The 21,680-nt window shown below is 46.9% G+C and overlaps 1 pseudogene; it reads left to right on the forward strand.

Annotated features, from left to right (window-relative positions):
• The window catches only part of LOC130685048 (sorting nexin-29-like), a 108,068-nt pseudogene that overhangs the window by 27,776 nt on the left and 58,612 nt on the right, over positions 1 to 21,680 (forward strand).

The raw sequence follows: 21,680 nt of genomic DNA on the forward strand, positions 1-21,680 counted from the left end.
TCCAAGGAGAGGGATTCCCGGGTCAAATGGTATTTCTATTTTGAGTTTTTTGAGGAACCTCCATACTGCTTTCCACAATGGTTGAACTAGCTTACATTCCACCAGCAGTGAAGGAGGGTTCGCCTTTCTCCACATCCTCGCCAGCATTTGTTGTTTTTAGTAGTTTTTTTGATGCTGGCCATCCTTACTGGTGTGAGGTGATATCTCATTGTGGTTTTAATTTGCATTTCCCTGAGGATTAGTGATGTGGAGCATCTTTTCATGTGTCTGCTGGCCATCTGAATTTCTCCTTTGGAGAACTGTCTCTTCATATTCTCTGCCCATTTTTCAATCGGGTTATTTGCTTTTTGGGTGTTGAGGTGTGAGTTCTTTATTTATTTTGGATGTTAACCCCTTGTCAGATATGTCATTTACAAATATATTCTCCCATACTGTAGGATGCCTTTTTGTTCTGTTGATGATCACAGGACAGTATTTCCTGATTCCTGAGGTGTCTTATTACCAGCATTACTTGAGCATGCTACAGAGGAAGTGATTCATTCTTGAGGAAAAGTGCAAAGGTTAAATTTTTTTAATTGAAGTATCGCTAATATACAATCTTATGTTGATTTCAAATGCACAACACAGTGGTTCAGCCATTATCCATATTATTAAATCCTTACTTCCTCTAGTGCGGTTACATATCTAAATGTAGAAAGATGTTGCAGAAGCAAAGATTAATTTTAAAATTAATCAAAAATGAATTGAAAGTGGCTGAGAGCTCTGCCTAGGTTTGGCTTGGAATTGGTGCATTTTGTAGCCATTGGAAGCCCTAATAGTCTATATAGGTTGTAGTGTGGAAAAATGAGTCATTTTGCATTTGCTGGAGGGAGAAGGAAGACTAATAAAGCTACTGGCTGTCTTAGTCTCTCTGGGTGGCTATAGCAAAGTACCAGACTAAGAAGCTGGTTTCCACACCGGCTGTTTCATTTTGCATTCCTACCAGCAGTGCAGAAGAGCTCCAATTTCTCCACATCCTTGCCAACATGTGTTAATATTATTATTATTTTGGATAATAACCATTCAAATGGGTGTGAAGTGGTTTTGATCGATTCTTTCTTGCAGTTGCAGATTTCTCTCAAAAAGTAATTCAAGAGCGCCCCACCCAGGTCAGCTGGACTGTGCCCTCCCATCAGTGTCCCACCTGTAGTTCTGAGTCTGTCTTTCAGCAAACACACATGTCGCACTCACTACCTGTTTTGTTTCCTTGACTGTCTCTCTCTCTGTGGCCGAGGACTGCATCGATTCTCACGTGTCCTTGTAGCTTCACTATATTGAAAGATGCCTTGCCACCAAAAGTCTAAATTCAAAATGATGACTTGAGGACCCAGACTTCAGGAGGTGCTGCTGGTTTTCCCAGGAAGCCAAACCCCACCCTCTGCTGTCTGTACAGCTTCACAGTCAGTTGAAAGCAGGTGTTCTTAATGTATATACACCTCCAACTGAAATTAGAGAAACCAACCTCCACGATCCTCCGTGGGGCTTTTTGAAAACGGTTGATTGCATTTAACTCAAAGCAGAATTTATATTTGGTTCATTGAGTCACTTTGGGTACAACTTCATTTCTGTAGAAAGTTAATTTTGGAGGAAGCTGCATGTGACAGGAGCACCCTGGGCCCATCCTTTGGTTTGTGAGGGGAAGTCCACTTCCTCACCCATCTCTGTAGGGTTTCAGTTCCGCCTTTGTAGTTCTCTGTTGTATTCATGAACTTGCAAATCAGCTAGTTCTGGTTAGAGAGATCTTGGAAGGTATGTTTGTGGAAAGTGCAAAGAAAATGCTGGGTTCTGTCCAGGCTGGTGATATACATGTCTAACAGCTGGTAGGCCACTGCTTGCCTTGGGGAGGGAGCCAGCAGCCAGAGTGCCAGCCCCTTGGGCAGGCTGTTAAGCTGTGAGTCACTAGATTCTGGGGACATCTGCAGGGTTCTGGGGAGGGTTCTTGACAGCTGGAGTGGCTGTGGACTGGAGCCAGAGGCTTTTTATTAAGGAGCACAGAACTGTCCCTGCATGTTAGGGTCTGGATGCCTCTAACATGGATGAACCTTGAAAACGTTATGCTAAGTGAAAGCAGCCAGATATAAAAGGTCACTACTGTGTGATTCCCTTCATGAAGTGCCCAGAATAGATCCTAGAGACAGAAAGTAGACTAGAGGTTACTAGGGGCTTGGGGAGGGGAGAATGGGGGCGTTTTTGTTACATCTGGAGGTGGATGTGGTGACAGTTGCCCAACATTGGGAATGTACTTCGTGTACATTGTACTGTGTACACTTAAAAATGGTTAAAGTGGTAAATTTTTAAAACTTTAAAATTTTTTAAAATTTTGGTATCATTAATCTACAATTACATGAAGGACATTATGTTTACTAGGCTCCCCCCTTCACCAAGTCCCCCCCACATCCCCGTTCACAGTGACTGTCCATCTGTGTAGTAAGATGCTGTAAAATCACTACTTGTCTTCTCTGTGTTGTACAGCCCTCCCCGTGCCCCCCCCCACACTATACATGTTAATCATAAGGCCCTCTTTCTTTTTTTCCCACCCTTATCCCCCCCTTCCCACCCGTCCTCCCCAGTCCCTTTCCCTTTGGTAACTGTTAGTCCATTCTTGGGTTCTGTGCTTCTGCTGCTGTTTTGTTCTAAAGTGGTAAATTTTATTATGTGTATTTTACCACAATTTAAAATAGAGAAAAAAAAAAGTGTACATACTTTGTACAAGTCTTCGTGATGTATGGTTCATATTTACACCCGAGTTCTGTGTTCTTGTCCAGGAGGCAGTCTTGTTGCTGGTTGGGGGCTGGCACAGGTTCCAGCTACAGCGCCTATTGGAAACTGCTTTGCTAAGCCGTTCATGCCCTGTAGTCAGGCTCATCCAGATTGGAATGCAGCTGGGCTTTGGGAGTGACCGTGCCCACCCAGGTCTCAGGCTGGAATATGGAAGCATGTGGTTTTCTGTCTGCTCCTGGAATGGCTGGTACCATGTCGGGCTGATTCTGTTCATTTCCGACTTCAAGGCACTCCCCTTTTCTTCTTTGGCTTAGTAGAATCCTGCTTTTGCTTGGGGTTGTGGGATGCTCTTCTCGAGGTACTGGATCATGAGTGGTTAAACTAGTCTTGACATTCTTTCTCTGCTCCCTGTGGTTTTTCAGGATTACTTAGCCTTGTGGAGAAAAGGGGTGATAATGCTGGCTTTATCTTGTCCTCTTTCTTTCTGCTCCGACTGTGAATGTGATGCCAGAGTGGGTGATGGTCCTCTGAGACAGTGAGGTGCAGGTGAGTATTGGGGTTCTACCCATGACAGAGCATTTGAACTAGCTTTCTACTTCCAGACTAAGTAGATGAGAGGAATAAACCTTTGTTTTTTAGGAGTGTAGCTCCTTGTGTTTGGGTTTTCTGTTTCTTGTTGAGCAGAGCTTTTCTTGTTTATTTTTTGGGATGCATCTGCCTCTTCAGTGCATGCAGGCATTGCTCAGTGCCTGGCATGTTATCGGTCCTCTATAAATGCTTGTGAATGATTGAAAAATACACCCTATCTTCCTGCATTAGGGTTCTTCTGGTTGCAAGTGACAGCAAGCCATTTAGACTTCAGCAAAAAGGGGCACATGTTGACTCAAGTAAGAAAACTAGGGGTTGAGTTGGATCGAGGGGCTCAGCATCCCCCACATCTCTCTCAGCCCCCCTTCTGTCTGGGTTGGCATCTTTCCCAGGTAGGCTCACTCTACATGATTATGATTATTGGAGCTCCTATTTCTAAAATAGTGGTCAGAAAACTTCTTCCTTAAGGATCAGATAGGATTTTAGGCTTTGTGGGGTAGCATCTCCGTAGTAACTTCCCAGCTCTACCTTCTTAACAGAAAAGCAGCCAAAGACAGTATGTAAACAGATGGCTGTGACTGTGTTCCAAAAAAACTTTATTAACAAAACAGGTGGTGGGCCAAATGTGGCCCTCTGTTCATTGCTTGCTGACTTCCATTCTTGAAGGAGACAAGGCCTGTGTCCTAGTGGTTCAGGTAGAGGTTGCACGGAAGACCAAGTCGTCCTGGGCTGGGACTAGGATGAGGCCAGTGAGGTACTCACTTCAGCCTCAAAATTGATGGGAGCACCAAAAACTCAGCTTTCAAGATGAATAATATTTTCATGCAGTATTAAAAAAATCAAAATTAAAACATAAAAGTCATGATGCACAAAATATCAAACAAGGGCCAGGATGAGGGTGGGTATGAGGGAGGCCAGGCATGGCGCACACCCTGCTGTGGCCAGGTCATTGCCCAGCCTGAGTTGCCTGCCTGCCCATCCCCGTGGGAAGGAGAGATTGATAGTGCTGAAGGCAGTTTCCCAAGGAGCATGGTTCCCCTTTGGTTCCCGAAGACGGGCGGGATGCTGCTTGCCTACTGGGGTCCTTGGCACTAAGCACTTTCCATGTAAGCTCTATTTTCCTGTTTTTCCCTTTATACCAGACAGCATTTTACAGATGAGGAAAATGAAGGGCAAAATAAGTTACCCAAGGTCACACAATGCCGAAACTGATCTTTGAGCCCGAGTTTTTGTCCTCTTTGGCCTCCAATGTATGAATTCTTGCATTATTGACCTCGATTAAAGTTGAGCCTGTTAGGAACCTTACCAAAGGCCCTGTGCTGTCTATCGGTCGCCCTCTATTAACAAGTGACTCCCGGTAGCTCGCTTCAACACTCCCTTCCTGGATCTTGTTCTTGTTGGCAGATGCCTTTCAGGAGTCCAGAGAAGAAGAAGCCCTTGCCCACTTTTGGAATTAGCCTCTTGTTTCAAAGCAGTGAGAGATTGGTATGTATTTCCAAATTAAAGTATGGACACTGCAAGTGTTAAGTGGCAGGTGAGCTGCACTTTAAATTGGCCACATTAATTCTGGCAGTGGAAGCGGAGCCCCCCTGGGATCATCCTTATCATCGTCAGCATCGCTCTGGCAAGCTTTAGAAGGATTCTGTAGCAGTAGGCAACTTGCAAAATTGAAAGGTGAAAACACACCTCTAAGTGTTTCATGTGTGTTCAAGGTCAGAGGGAGGTCACTGCAGTCCTCAGGAAAGGCAGGATGCAGGTGGGAGTCACTTGATTTGGGTTGTGATGGAGTTACAAATGGATTTACACACTGGTTGATGTGTTTCAGAACAAGGTATTGAATAACCCAGGTCCCCTGCCCTGGTTTCTGAGAGAGGCTTCCAGTGGAACCAAGGCAGTAACACTCTTGTACGGTGTGTGCTGATCTTATGGGTTTGGGGAGGGGATTAGTGTGTCATTTGGGGACTGACAGAGATGGCAGTCCTGTGTGAACTGCCCTGTTGGTGCTGTTTCCAGTCCCTCTTGAGATGTTTATTTGAAATGATCCTAGAGGTTGGCTTGACCTGCAGGTGTGTATGCTCATATGCATATACATTTAGATGCTGTTAACAGAAATGGGAAAAGAGGAAATGACACAAATGCTCTCGTATAAGAAAGTAATTATTAAACACATGGTGGTTGGTCGTCATGGGCTGGGCCTTGTGCTCAGTATTTTACCTCCTGTTCTCCATGGACCTCCAAACCCAGGTGTTTCTTTACTTGGGGGCTTATTTTAAGGAGGAGGAATTGAAGCTTAGCATGGTTGAGTGACCTGCCCAGGGTCATTCCTTGCCTGACCTCCCCCACCTGTCATCCTGTCTGCTAGATGGGATGCTTGTTAGGGACGTGTCCTTCTTGTCCCTCCTTGGCAGCCCACACCCTTGCCCAGATCGTGGCTCCTAGGAAGAATGCAGTCTCTGCTGATATAACTGAACTGAAATATCAGCATGAGCTTTTGTTGAGCTGGTGTTTGGTTTGTGGAGATGTGTGTATTTGTATCCTTCTGGAAGGAAGACCAAAGATCTTTTCATATTTTCAGAGGGGTCTATGAGCCTGTTTAGCTCCTGGATTAGAGTCCCCATCTGGCCGCAGAGACTCAGCATATTCTCTCTTGGGGTAGTAAGCAGTTGTGAACATGATAATTTCAAAGGAAGCAGAGCCTTCCTTCCCTTGTGTGTGGGAGGGCAGCGTGAGGTAGCAGTTTGCAGTCAGCTGTCTCCAGCCTCTTCTGCTGGGCCACTTGCTGACTGTGCATCACTGCACGAGTCACTTCACTTGTCTAGGCCTCGGACTTTGCCTTTGAGATGGAGACAGCCTTGGGGGTTGTGAGAACTGGGGTCAGGTGTAAAGTGTTCAGTGCAATGGCTGGTATGTAGTTAATGCTCAATAAATAGTAGTGGCTGTTGCTTTTGGTGTTATTATTATGAAAAATAACATGAAAAATAGCATGAAAAAGTGTTGATGAGCCAATGTTAAGTAAAGAAAATTGATCACAAAATTAGATATGCACAAGAATTATGACTAAGAAATGTGTGTGAATCAACAGGTGGGATGTGAGAAGATAGAATGACTGTTCTGTGGATAAAGACAAACTTACTTAGCTTTCCCTAAAGCCTTAAATCTCTTCCTATTCTCAGATCTATGGCAGTCTCTCCTGGGGAGCTAGGAATGAGAACAATTAGTTATATACAGATGTTCAAAGCAGTATATAGTGAAAACTGGCAATATATCATGTTCCCAGCAGTAGAGAAATAAATTATATTTAACTGGAAAACCATCAAAAATCATGTTTTCAAAGGTCTTTGAATATTACAGGAAAAATGTTTATGATCTAGATAAGAAATAAACCAGGATACAAAACTATATATATATGTATGTGTATATATATATATATATATATGTACATCACACACACACACTCACTATGATGGCATATGAAATTCTGATGACTGTCTAACAAACCACACGCTTCGAGGCCTAAAGCCACGTGAACTAATTTTCTCACAGTTAGGGAGGGCAGAAGTCCACAGTCAGTCACGCTAGGCTAAAGTTACGACAATGATGGCAGGGCTGCTTCTTTCTGGAAGCCCTAGAGCAGAATCTCTTCTTGCCTCCTCTGACTTCTGGTGGCTTCTGGGATTCCTTGGCTGTGGCCCCATCATCCCCCTCTTGGCCTCCTCGGCCGTGTTGCCTTGTCCTCTTATACCTCAGATCCCCCTCTGCCTCCCTCTTTTAAAGACTGGAGATTACAGTGGGTCCACAGTGACTACCCAGCATAACCTCCCTTTCTCAAGACCCTCAATTTAATCACCTCCACAAAGTCCCTTTTGCCATGTAAGTTAACATTGACAGGTTCCAGGGATTAGGATGTGATTATATTTGGGGGCCATGATTCAGCCTATTGCAGATGTCAGTTTTGTATAAAACAGAAAAGTACAGGAGAAAAGACTGGAAGGAATACTTGACAATGTATTTTCATTTTCTAGGGACAGTGGTCATCCCTAGATGGTAGATTGGGGGGTCATTGTTATGTTTGGCATACTCTCTGGTGTCTTCCTTTTCTGTGTTAAGGAAGTAACTCTTAAAATCCTCAAAACTAAAGAAAAAAAAAATCCTCAAAACTGCCCAGAGACCATTACCCCAGTGCGTTGTCCGTCTCTGTTGGTGAGCCACAGCCTGTCCACTGTCTCCGCAGAGCCGGTGTTCTGGTTCTACGTGAAGGAGGTCCTCAACAAGCACGAATTGCAGCGCTTCTGCTCCCTGCGCCACATCACCTCCGACGTGGGCCGTGGCTGGGCCTGGCTGCGCTGCGCCCTCAACAAACAATCGCTGGAGCGCTACCTGCACATGCTCCTGGCCGACCGCGGCAGGCTCAGGTACCCGATGTGGGGCTGGGAGGGCGTGTAGCCAAGGGGTTAGAGTCGTGCAACTTGCAGTCAGCCTGCCTAGGTTTGCATCCTAGTCCCTCCCTGTGGGGCAAGTGGGTTCCCCTTCAAGAGCCCCAGTCGTTCAGCTGTGCTATGAGGCATTTGCTGGGAGGGTAACTGGAACTGCCTGTAAAGGGTTCAGCATGGCTCCTGTGTGTAGCGAGCATGCTTGACGCTGTTACTGGTAAAGCCACAGGTGTGCAGAAGTTGGCTGTCTTAGGACACAGTGAGCTTTTAGTTTGGGCTTCTTTCAGATTCAGAGCTTCTTTCTCTTTAGATGTGGGGTATTTAGGACTCGGTTTCATATTTGGTCTTTCCATGTGTGCTGGGTTCTTTACAACTTCTGGATTTTTGAAGTTACTCCATCCCAAACTGACTGAAAAAAATATAGAAGTTTTATGTTGGGGAGAGAAGTCATTTGTCATTTCAGAAGAATGAATTCTATTATGTTTTCTTTTTTTCTTGCTCATAAACAAAAAGTTCACTCTGTCACTTAGTATAGGGCAGGCCACGCTGCCATAACAAACATCACGAAACTCCCAGTGGCTGAGATAGCCACATGCATTTCCTCTCCCTGCTGCAAGTCTGTCATGGCTGTGTAGGGGTTTCTCATCTCAGGGACCCAGGCTGACTGGAGGCTCAGTTTCTGTAAATGCTTTCACAATTGCCAAGGCAGGAATAGGGAATGTGGTTGAACAAAGCGCTGACTTTTTAAGCTTTTGCCTGCAGGGTTACTTCACTTTCACTCACATTTAATTGGCAGCAAGTCACATGGCCAAAGGCACGCTCAGCTTTGGGGAGTATGGCTGCCCCCAGCGATGTGGCTGAAGCACTGAATATGCATCAACCATAGTGCGGCCGGCCACATTCCCGTCAGAAATGCCTGACTATTCTCTTTTTTCCTGTATTCATGATGTTTATGATATCTCTGTCTTTGTCTCTGTCTCTGTTATTTTCCTTCTGAGAATGGTGGACAAGACATGTCATTTTGTGTCACCAGAGGGACAGTACTCGACCCTGTCCTGGTCCCTTGAGTAACTTCCGCATCAGCAGTGCCCAGATCCTCAACTTTGAAATTTCATATAATTAAGTAATCTGGTGCTTCATTAGTGCCATGGTGCATTCCTGTGATGTCATATGTTGCTGTGTGTTTCCTGCTCAAGTTTCCTCTTGTGTTTCTTCTGCTGCTTGTGGTCATCCAGGAATGATACCAGTCACTCATTAGGCATTCTGGAAGGGCACACTAAGGCTCTTACAAATACCCTCGAAGTTCTCCCGCGGATGTTGCCTGTGGCTCCTCGTCCAGTTGTGTGCCCAGATTGTGGGTCTGAAATGGGATGGATGGGGGCCAGGATGACTGGCACTGGCTGTACTTGTGTGCTGCTTGGGGTCTGAGGCGGGAGGCTGTGAATGTCTGTGTGTAAGCATTAACCAGCTTTAGTTATGGAGAACATTCTCACGTTTCTTAACAATAAATTTTCTTGAAGCTCTTCCCAGCAGATCATTTGCAAGTAGTTCAAAGTTGTACACTCACTCTCAAGGCAGCCTTTAACTATGAACAATTGAAGTGAATCCAGCTGTTAAGGATCACACTTGATCTTACCTGAATCACTAGCTACTTACCCAACTCAGTGTGGGAAAACCAGATTAATTGACATGCATGAAAACTGGCTCAGATTTTTAAAGAATTACAATTTTGGAAATCAGAGGTATGGTTGCAAAGTGTAGTTTGGGCTTCCACTGATATTCTGCTGGGTGACTATTGAAAGTGACGCATCTCTGTTCTCTTTTTGTTAGTTGTATTCAGTCACCAGAGCAGCTAACGTGTCCAGTTGCTGCTGAGTTGCAGGTCACTCATCCCTGACGGTGCTTTAGTGAAACTGAGCTTTCACTCCATTAACTTAGAGTTCTCGGGCCTGGCAGGGAAGGAAGTCAGGGGTTGAGGGTATTTGCTTGATATTACTTAGCAGGGGGTTGGAAAGAGAGCTGGGGAATTGCACTGGGAGACCTGCTTTGAGCCCCGGCTGTACCATTTATTGCCAGATGACCTTGGACAGACCCTGTAGGCCTCTCTGAGCACCCCCACCCACCTCACACATACACACTGCCATTTGGATTTGTGGGGTTCTTTTTAGCTTCACAGGCCTTGTGAGGGATGACTTGGACTTTTGGGTCTGCAGCCCAAGCAGATGTTACATACTGGTGCCCTGGCTGATGGAGCCATGGAACTCTAATTTCGTTCTGAAATTGTCTCTCCTTGTGTTAGCCCAGTGAGGGGTCTTTCCATCTCATGGAGACACTGCTTGAGTGCAAGTCACCCCTCTGTTTGTCCCCTTCTCCTTTGCTGCTTCAGAACTATCATGTTTACATCTCATGCCTATTTCAGCACTCTGAAGCTCGGGGGACCCTAGAGATCTCAGGGGACCAGTGAGGAAGTCGTAGGATATGTGTTCAACCCTTTGTTTATAAAGGAAGCTTCAGTCCAGCAGCCACCTCATATACCCACTCTGGGATGACCAGGCATGCATTTTCCAGGGAGCCATCTAATGGGATTGTCTGGCTAATGGATGCAGAGAACCACTATTCAGAGCTTTTTCCCTTTCTCTTTCAATTTGCAGCACTTTTTAGGAAGACTGGTCTTTTGTGATGGATGAAGAAAGATCTAGCATGCTTCCTACCATGGCAGCTGGTAAGCCTGGCCAAGGCAAGGGGTGATGGGCCCTGTGAGGCTTGGTGAGCAGAGGCTGCCTGGGAGTGAATTTATAACTCCAAGGGATGCTGTGGTTTTCCCCATCCCTGACCAACTTCATGAGTCACTTGCCACTGTCCTTCCTTTAGCGTACTGAGCATTGAGTCCATTTCTCTAGAATTGATAGTCTGGCAGGGAGAGCATGGGATCGAGGGGGTTTGGGCTGTGGCTTTGCAAGTGTAATATAAAGATCTGGGGAATTGGAGGTGGGAGACCTGCCTTTGAAGCCTGGCTCTATCCCTTACTGGCTGGTGCAGACCCATCACCTTTGTTACCTTTACTTTCCTCCTGTGCACGGGGAAGGTGGGGATCCGGTAGCATAGCAGTCCCTGTAATGGGGCCGTGTGATATGGAGTCATGTACGTAATTTGCCAATGTGGAGACCCTGGACTGATGTCAGCTGGTGAATTGTTAAATTGCCTTATCAAAGGATGAACCCGACACAAGTGGGTAACCTGCTTCTTTTTTCCAAATCCTTTGTTGCCTCCTCTTTTTTTGTTCTCCTGAAAGTTTTTGCCAAGTCCCAAACATTGAAAGTTATGTTAGTTTTGTCCACTGAAGAGGAAAAGTCAGGGGGTGACCATGATTCCTTCTGTGGGCTATGGGATACCAGTTCAAGTTTTTATGTAAAGTAATAATAATGATAGTAATAATGATATTGGCACACAGTTTTTGATTGCCTCTGAGCCGAGTGTTTTTTGTGGGTGATGATCCTTAATAGTTACCCTGTGAAAGAGATATCGTTGTCTCCATTTCACAGGTAAGGAAACGAAAGCTCAGGGAGGTTATGAATGGCTTGACCAAGGCCTCATAGCTAGTAAGTGGCAGTGCTGGGATTCACCCCAGGCAGTCTGACTCCCAAACTTACGACTTATCCTCCCCTTGGTTGACTTATTTGCATTTGTCTTCCTGACAGAAAGGGAGAGAATTTGGAAAGATTCAACATCTGTGGTGGCTGGTGTCTTCTGACCCCGATTTTGCAGGAGGTCTTTATTAACATTTAAGATCAGCGTGTACTGTACCAACTGCAGCTTGTTTATCGTGTTGGGGTCACAACTGGGTTTTCAACAGCAGACACTCCAGACTTTCCTCTTTTCCTGGCAGGTTTGAACTCTATACTCTTTGCGATTAACATTGACAACAAGGACTTAAATGGTCAGAGTAAGTTTGCTCCTACTGTCTCAGACCTCCTGAAAGAGTCAACGCAGAATGTGACCTCCTTGCTGAAGGAATCCACGCAAGGAGTGAGCAGCCTTTTTAGGGAGATCACGGCCTCCTCTGCAGTCTCTAGCCTCATCAGACCTGAGCAGGAGACCGACCCTCTGCCTGTTGTGTCCAAGCATGTGACTGCCGGTAAGTGAGAAGGGGTGTGTGAGGCAGAGCAGAGGGGGTTGGGTGAAAAGATGACAGACTGGGGCGAGGTGGGCACGACTCGCATCTGAAAGTGCCGAGGGGAATGAAATCTGATGCACCTGTCTGTCCAGGTCATGTTTGTGTTTATTCGTCTTGCCTTTAATTTGTTTGGAAGGGACCTGAGAGCCTTCCAGAAATGTGGTGATGATAAGGTAGGAGAGCAAACAGCTCAAATGAACAAAGTAAAGGTCGGGGTGGGGTAGTCACATGAAGCCAGGTGAGGCTGCTCTTCATTTATTCCCATCCATTCTTCTGTTGTTCATTTATTGCATGCTGAGTAAGACAATTACTAGCATTTAGCCTACAGTTTCCTTTGGGATGGGTGGGGGTAGACATTTAATGACAAATTATACAAATAATTTGTTATCCTTCTGGCAAATGGGATGGAAGCCAAACGTAGGGAGCTATGGGAAATGCATGCTGTTAAGGGATGACATTTCAATGGAGGCTACAGGGAAGGGAGCAGTTGAGCAGCTTTGACTCTAGGCCACCAGGAGGCAAGAGAAAGTTGATTCCACTAAGATTAATTTTGAGAGAAGTTTATAATACCCATGAGCCTTCGGAGACACCCAGAATGTTCTTGCAGCAAAATTGGAAATTTGGGGTTAAGTTCTTAGTCCTAGTATTCTCAAGTCCCTTGAGCAAGGCAGTAATCATGGTCATCTCTCTGGAATTATTGATGGTGAAAATGCAGAATCTCATGCAGTGTTTGGTATATACTGGCTTTATCTGTCTTGCCTTCTTCTCCAGCAGAGACCCCATGAGAACGACCTAAGACTGAGGACTGTTGTGGACTTTGCATGGCAGAAACCCTGAAACTTGTATACCCAAAGATGTGTTCTTTCCATCCATTCTGGGGACTCTGCTTTGTTTGGGAACATTGCCTCAGGGTGTGATACTTGGGGAGCATCACCACATCACACCTTGGTTTAGATGGAATGGAGTCTTTTGAATCAGCTCACAGTATCTCACACCCATATTTGATGATTAACATGGGTGAATAAACTGGCTCATCTAAGTTCTGGTTACCACAGCAATCTTGATTTCAGTTTTAGTTAGCCTTTGCTGTGTAACAAAGAGCTCCAGAAGGTAGTGGCTTAAAACAACTGCAATTCAATATTTTTTAATGAGTTGGCAGGATGGTTCTTCTGTTGGTTTCACTTGGCTCCCTTCTGGGGCTGCATTGAGCTGGTGGCCAAGCTGGAAGGTCTGTGATGGCCCCACTCAAGTCTCTGGAATTAGTGTTCACTGTTGGCTGGGGTGGCTGTATATGGCCTCTCATCCTCAATAAACTAGGCTAGCTTCCTTCCATGGTAGTTGCAGGGTAGCATTCCAAGAGGGCACAACACGTCTCGATGCCTAGGCTGTAGAACTGTCACGCTGCATTATGTCTGCCACGTTCTGTTGGTAAAAGCAGAACACTAAGCCAGCTCACATTCAAGGGGGTAGAGAAATAGACAGCATCTGTGAGGGAGGAGCAGGAAGGTCCCATTGTCAGGGGCATTGGGTAGAAATAGGAGGAATTGTAGCCATTGAACAATTGATTTCCACCCTCAAACTGGTTTTCTTGGTCTCATCTGCCAGCCATGAGAGTATTTTCAAAGTGAACAATGAAAATCATTTCTGTAATGGTAGCATCCTTTGAATCAAAGTTTTAGAAGTATTGCTTAGAAGGAACAATTTTAATGTATTTTATTTAAATCGTATTTGTGTAAATCAGAACATCCATTTTGTTCCACCTCAAAGATTACAAAAAAATATGAATTTACCTTAAATTAATTTTTTCAGTAGAATAACAGAGGACTTTCCACAATCTAGAGACAAAAATGGTTTGATCCTGTCTTTATCTTGCCTACTTTTTCTTATGTCTTATCCTTTCTTTTGCCAGATGCCAGATGTAAAAAGGAGCGGACGAAGAAAAAGAAGGTGACCAACATCTCATCTGATGACGAGGAAGATGAGCAGAACTCTGGGGAGGTTTTCAAAGATTCCTGGGGCAGGGGAGAGCTCGGAGGAGAACTCTGACCGCTCCTCGGTCAATATCATGTCAGCCTTTGAAAGCCCCTTTGGGCCAAATTCCAACGGAAGTCAGAGCAGCAACTCATGGAAAATTGATTCTGTGTCTCTGAACGGGGAGTTTGGGTACCAGAAGCTCGATGTGAAAAGCGTCGATGACGAGGACGTGGACGAAAACGAGGACGATGTGTACAGGCACATGTCGGGCAGGAAGTGTGCGGGCCACTCGGAGTCCCCTGAGGAGTACGTTGCACTGGCACTTTTAGCAGAGGGGGTGGTACATTCATTAACTCATTGCTCTCTCTTTCTGCACTATTGGGTGAAATAAGGCCGCAAGTTTTTTTGTGCTTAGGGCACCATTCATTTTTCAGATCTCCATTTAGGAGGAAGGAGTGTGCACTTGCTCTTCTCCTGATCTGGGGAAGGGTAGTGTATTTGAAGGCACTTCCCCCAAAGTTGGTGTCAAGAAGCATGCCTTGAAATTCTTGCTTTATACATACATCGTTTGTTTCCGTTGTTTGGGTTTTCCTCACATCTCTAACTTTCCACTACCCAGGGGAGCTCAGGAGAAAGGCAGGGTTATACTAGAGAATAGTTGTGGGCTGGTAACTTCTCTGTTTATCTATAAGGGTGTGAACCGCGCTCATTCACTGTGCCTGCTGCTTTAGCACTGGGCATGCAGTAGGTTTATACCTGCGGGAGGGGCTGGATGCACAGGAAGGCACAAAGCAGGAAAGGATAGTTAAGAGCTTGGATCTTGGAATCAAGACAAGCTGGGTTCTCATTTACTTGCTACGTGGCTTAGGCTGGCCAAAGTGGGCTAAGTTACTCCACCTGCTGAGCTTCAGGCCTCATCAGAGACCTGGGAGGGAAACAGCACCTGCTTTGTGGAGTTGTCAAGTTGACGGGCTACTTCCTGTGTCTGGGGCCTTTGGCACTGGGCCTGGTATGTTGAGGAAGGTGACACAGGTCAGCTGCTGTTATGCTGCTCTTGTGAGATTTCCTGTGCTTGGTTTTATCTTCATGCCAGATAAGCTAGTTACCTCTTCATATAGGCTTTACAGTGAACAGTGCCACCCTAATCATGGCCGACTTCCAGAGTGTGAAGTGAAGATGCTGAGACCCCCTGGTCTCGTCAAGGGGGACAGCATGTCTCCAGCCCTCAGCTTTTCATCTTCATGTTTTAGTATGATTTTTTTTCCTTCTCATGAGACTATGCCTGCTTTTGTTTTTCATTTTTACTTATGTCCTCATTCACATGGATACCTACATTATTGATCATCCGTGATATGCCAGGCGTGGCAAGCTACTTGCTAACTTTATCGTAATTATTAGAGCTGCCCTGGGAGGTTAGTGGGAGTCACTTCCACTTGATGGATGAAAGGACAGGATTCTGTAGAGAGCTCAGATTGGTTAGAGCAATTCCAAAAGCTGGGATTAAGGGTAAATTATGTTGTGCTCCAAAGCTTATACTGTCAAATATTTTCCATGATTTTACATAATTGTGAATATCGATTAGTTGACATTCAGTCAGTTCAGTATGTCATGATTTCCTAAAGGTTCCCCCGTTGTTGAGTGTTTAAATTGTTGGCTTTTTTGTTTTGATTTTTGCTTTTTTATTTTCAGCCATTTGGAAATGAGTCGTTTCATGCACAAGTTTTTTTCCTACTCCTGAAGTGTTTGTTAGGGCAGTGTCCCAAAGCATTGCTTGAGCTCATGGGGTATGAATGTTTTATACCTGAGATCCAGGTCTTGTCACCTGCTGTGTTAGTCAGGTTCTCAGGGAAACAGATCCAGTAGGATATGTGTGTATGTCTGCACAGGTGCAGTACGTCCCCTTATACATGGTTTCAGTTACCCACAGTCATTGACAGTCCCGAAGAAGATGATCGTCTTCTTGACGTTTTTTCAGGTCAGTAGTAGCCTAACACTACGTCATAGTGCCTATGTCACTTCATTTCATCACATAGGCATCTTATTATCTCACATTATCATCAGAACAGTGAGTACAGTACAATAAGATGTTTTGAGAAAAGGAGAGACCACAGTCAAATTTTATTATACTACATTGTTATAACTTTGCTATTTTATTACTAAAATTAGTGATTTTTTTACCGTGCCTGATTTATAAATTAAACTTTGTCATAGCCATATATGTCTAGGAAAAAAATATGGCTTGGATAGTGTTCCATTCTCTGCTGTTTTAGGCATCCAGTGGGAATCTTGGAATGATCCCTCTGGAAAAGCATGGAACTGCTGTATACATGTATGTACCTGCCTCCCTCCCTCCCTACTTCTCTCTATCTAGAGATACTTATTTTAAGGAATTGGCTCATGTGATTGTTGAAGCTTGACAAATCAAAATCTGCAGGTTAGGCTGGCAGGCTGGAGCCTAGGGAGGAGTTGTAGTTTGAGTCCAAGAGCAGTCCGATGGCAGGGTTTCTTCTCCTCTGAGGGATCTCGGGCTTTTTCTATCGAGACCTTCAACTGCTTGGGTGAAGCCCACCCAAAATATGGAGGGTGATCTGCTTTACTCACAATCTACTGATTTAAAATGTTAATCCCATCTAAAAAATACCTTCACAGAAATATCTAGAATAACTTTTAATCAAATACCTGGGTACTGTGGCCTGGCCAACTTGACACATAAAATTAACCATCACTGTTACATTTTGCTCTTAATCTGGTGACAGCTATTAAACCTTAGGAACACTTCCATCTATAGCAGGCCCTCCAAAATAGACTGTAGAGATTGTTGGAGGTAAATTCTCTCCAACAAGTTTCATACCTTTGTGGTCTGAACCACAGATGATGCTTATCTGGAAATTGTTTAATCCCGCCTTTCAAATTTAAATGATAATCTTGCTGGATAAAGTAATCTTGGTTCCAGACCCTTCTGCTTCATTGCATTAAATGCATCATGCCACTCCTTTCTTGCCTGTAAGGTTTCTGCTGAGAAGTCTGATGTTAGCCTGTTGGGCTTTCCTTTGTATGTGATCTTATTTCTCTCTCTGGCTGCTTTTAATAGTCTGTCCTTATCCTTGATGTTTGCCATTTTAATTACTATGTGTCTTTGTGTTGTCTTCCTTGGGTCCCTTGTGTTGGGAGATCTGTGGATCCCCATGTCCTGAGAGACTATCTCCTTCCCCAGATTGGGGAAGTTTTCAGCAACTACCTCCTCAAAGACACTTTCTATCCCTTTCTCTCTTCTTCTTTTGGTACCCCTATCATGCAAATATTGGTCCATTTGTTTTGGTCACACAGTTCTCTCAATGTTCTTTCATTCTTAGAGATTCTTTTTTCTCTCTGTGCCTCAGATTTTTTGTATTCTCTTCTCTAGTTTCTTTTTCATTTATTGTCTCCTCCACCGTATCCAATCTGCTTTTAATACCTTTCATTGTGCTCTTCAAAGATTGGATATCCGACCAGAATTAATTCCTGAGTTCTTGAATATCTTTCCGTACCTCCATTAGCATGTTAACGTTTTTTATTTTGAACTCCCTTTCAGGAAGATTTATGAGGTCTGTGTTCTCTTTCTCAGGGGTTATATTAATTTTACTCTGAACCAGGTTCCTTTGGCGTTTCTTATTTGTATATGGCGCCCTCTAGTGTCCAGAAGCTCTACTCTCTGGAGCTGCTCAGCCCCTGAAGCCATGTCAGTGGTTGCAGGGGAGCGGTATTGGTGCCTGGAGGGAGGAAAGAGCTGTTTCCTTCTTCATGGCTGCTGTGCCTGTCCCCACTGCCTGAACCAGTGGGCCGACCACCCAGGTGTAAGTCTCTATGCTTTGCATTTGTAGTTGCTGTAGATAGAGCTTCCCTCTGGCTGGCCTAACGCCAGGGTAGGGTTTGCCGGTTTGCGACCCAGATGGGGCTGGCCGGGAGAAAGGCTCAGTAGGCTGCCTATCACAGAGGGCGTCCTTGGAGCTGTGTAGCCAGCCAGGGAGCTGGAGTACGTGGAAATTGTGAAAGCTCCCAGCCTTCTGGCCAGAGTGCACCTGGACAATTTTGTCTACCTGTCCTTTCTCCTGAGCAGTAAGCTCTGTGCAATCCTTGCCCCTTTAGCAGCCTTCCTCTTAGGGCTTCCTTGTTAGGAAGTCTCTCAGACTGCCCACCTTTCTTTGGTCCCAGAGCAGCTAGATATGGATCCCTGCTTTCCACAAGCGGCTGGAATCTCAGTCTCTCCAGGAATTCTGCCTGTCTTAGTTTTCCAATTCCCTAGTTACGAGAGTCTCATGAAAGCACCATGAAATGTAGGTTTGTGCTCCCAGCGCAGATCTCCGCAGCTAGGAATTCAGCAGTCCCAGGCCTTCCACTCCCTCCCTGCTCCGTTTCTCTTCCTCCGGCCGTGAGCTGGGGTTGGGGAGGGGCTCGGGTCCCGCCGGGCCTCAGCTTTGGTACGTCACCCTGTTCTGTGATGTCTGCTGTTTTCTCCAGGTGTGTGCATGCTGGCGCAGTCCTTTCCTGTTGCTTTGTCAGGATCAGTTGTATTAATTATGTTTTCGTATTATATGCGGTTTTAGGAGAAGCCTCTGTCTCACCTCTCACGCCGCCATCTTTAATCCTGACACTACACTTCTATTCCCGGCCCATGTCTCCTTCTGTTTTCAGCTCTGTCACGGCCTGGTTAGTTCCCAAGAGGCAACTTGTGGGAGGCCGGCAGATGCTCGTGGTGATCTGAGCCCTCAGGGGCTGTCCCCCCTGTCACACAGCTGTCTTCTTTCATCTTAGGCCACTGGATGGGCCCACCTGCCTCTCCGAGATACACACCTGGGCTCTGCTGCAGGTGCCCCATGGCGACATTGATGTCCTCTTTCCGGTCAGCGCAGTGGGCTCCTAGGCCCTGCAGGTGGGTGTTTCCTGCTTACTCTTTTCCTCCCATATGAGCTTTGGCTCCAAGAGCCTCAGGAGTGTCTGGGTTACCTGTGCAGGTAGGAGTGGGAGCAGGGAAGCTGGTTGAGATTAGAGATGACAGAGGATCTGGCTTCTCTTCCTGCTGAACCTGGGTGTTGTTAGATGCTCTTGTGAGTGAGTCACCCAGGAGGCCCAATCCTATTTTTTTTTCTCTCCAGTGATTTGTTGAACGTGGTCATTCATGTACAAGATGACCGCAAATGGTGACCATTGTTTTTCCTTCTTAGGAGAAGGGAGGTCACAGAACCCGTAGCTGTGACAGTCTTGGCACTCTCTGCAGCATAGGGCCTGGGGATCAGGGCTTAGCTTGCTTGAAACCTGCCTTTGGATGGGTAAGCATTTCTGTCCCATTCCATGGGATTGAGTATGCTTTGTGTGGTTCCTTACTGTTTTCTTTAGCTAGAGAAGGTCACAGGGGCAGCGAGGTTTGGGGTGGGGAGTGGTGGTGGGGATGTGGATGAGCCCAGCTCGCCCACAAGGGTGCGTGCGAGTGTAGCCTGTATGGTGAATGTCACTGTGGAGTGGGCCGTCGCACTGCACAGCACACTGTCACACAGCACCACCGGCTGAGTGAGGCCTTGGTGCTGACACCTCTTTATGTGGGCACCCTGCTCATCTTCCCAGGGCCAGTTTTAGGAAGCCGTCAGTGATGGGGGCCCACCAACTGCTCAGGAAGATGTTGACATTGTGAACCGGATGATGGACTATTGTTCTTGCTGCTGTGTGGGGAACAGAAACCCACTCAACCCAGCTCAAGCGGAGGGGCAGGGCGGGGACAAGGAGAGGCAGCAGTCTGCGGTGGGGGTCAGGTCAGACCCCCTCTGGCAGTTGCAGGAGCTGGGCTGGGAGACCTCTCAGAGCAGTGAGTATTCCTGGTGGAACCTGAGGCTGATGGGAAGGGTGGCTGAGTGGCGTTATCTAATAGGCTCGTCTCTTTTGGAAGGTGCAGTCGGTGGTGAGAGTGACAGCCAACACTCATCAAACCCTCGAAGTAGGTCTAAGGCTGTAAGGTGGCCCGCGTGCACGCACCCACCCTGACCACAGCCCATGGGGCAGTGGTGGTTATCACTGTGTCCCCTTCCTCCCAGATGTGTGGTCACTGTTCCCCAGGTTAATGTGGGAAGAGATGAGGCACAGTGCAACATGACAGGGTATCTTGTGGGCGCCCGTGGGCTTGGGAGCTGGGAACTTGGAGTGGAGGGGCTCCTCACCTGGCCAGGTCACTCTGAGACCCCACACTCCCTCACGAGGCTGCCTGTACTCGGCTGAGGTGCAGACCTTCGCCGCAGCCACGGCCTTCCATAGCAGCCAGCAGGTGCTGGGTTCCGGCTGACTCTCCCAGAGGCGCCATCTGGTGGGCCCTGCTCGGGTCTGCAGGCCCCTCCTTCCACTCAGGTGGCGGCCTTGGTGCAGACGGCCCAGGACGGGGATGGTTATCTCGTCCCTTCAGTGGCAGTGTGCAAGCCGCGGGATGTCTGAGAAGGGGGCGGGGCTGCAGACAGCACGTGGTCCTGAGGTGTGTTTAGGGCCCCTGACATTCCCAGAGTTTATTCACGGCTTCCAGCTGAATCACCTAGTGTCAACCCCCGACCGAGGGTGTTTTTTTGTTGGCCTGTTCTGTTTCAAGTGGCTCCTTCATTTCTTAACTGGGTTCTTCCAAACTAGTAGTCCCTGGAGGCTGCTGGCTGGCTGCTCCTGGGACATGGCTATTTGTGGTTCACATTGGGGTTAGCCTTACCGAACCCAGCACTGTCTCTCCCTCGCTGGGCTCTCCACTGTCACCAGGGAAAGTGGCCTCTGGCGGGCCTCCAGAGTCATCGCAGGAAGGCGCCCCCGGCAGATTCCCAGGGTCCCATCTGTCTGTCAGCCTCACACACCCAGAAGCCCTATCTTGTCACTGCTGATGGGACTCTCAGTCCCAGCTTATCTTGGTTGTGTGCACCAGAGGTGGTGTGTGTGAGCTGGTCTGCCAGCTTTTCAATTTGCTACAGTAACAAAGCTGCCAGGTGTTTTGGAAGCCTGTGTCAGCCTGAGGGGCAAACCCGCCTGGGTGGGAACATCAGATGGGAAGGCACCGTGTTCTAGGGCCACACGAAGACACTGGAATCCGAGTGAGGGGAATCCGTTACCTGACTGGAGTGCCGTGTTGGGTTGATTCCCTTCTGGCCTGGTGCTCTGTCTCCAGGGGAGGCACGTGTGCCAGGTGGCGCTGGGCTGGCCTGCCTGCCCTGGGCCCTGCCAGCACTCCGCTCCCAGACGCCTTTTGTTTCACTCCATTTCTGACCAGGGTCCCTTTGGCTGACGCCCTCCTGCTTGAGCAGCAGTAGCCTGTTCTCCCCCATCCTGGCCTGGGAGCCATTGGGTGTCTGTACTGATGACTTTGCACACAGAGGACTCGTCCCTTAGGAGGCGCTCCCATCATCTTGGAAGACGTTGGTGCCTCTACTACCACTATCTGTGTGGGTTTTTGGAGAAAGACCGAGAGAGGAGGATAAAGAGGGAGGGGAGCACCTGGTGGGGAAGGATGGGTGGCTTGGGTAGCTAGGTCTTGGCAGGGAGAACGCAGCAGAGAAGGGGTGTCTGAATCTTAGAGGAGGGGGCTCTGCAGTTTAGTGGTCTGTACTTCAGAGCTACATTTTTAGGGCTCGGGGGCCTCACAGAAGGGAGACCCCATTCCAGCATCACACGAGACCTGACAGGCAGGTTGGAGGAAGGGAAACATCAGTTCCTCTGTGCCTGCATTTACTCACAATGAAGCCACACATGTTTACTAGCATCGT

This window comes from Manis pentadactyla, chromosome 10 (genome assembly GCF_030020395.1).
Source record: "Manis pentadactyla isolate mManPen7 chromosome 10, mManPen7.hap1, whole genome shotgun sequence".
Classification (NCBI taxonomy): domain Eukaryota; kingdom Metazoa; phylum Chordata; class Mammalia; order Pholidota; family Manidae; genus Manis; species Manis pentadactyla.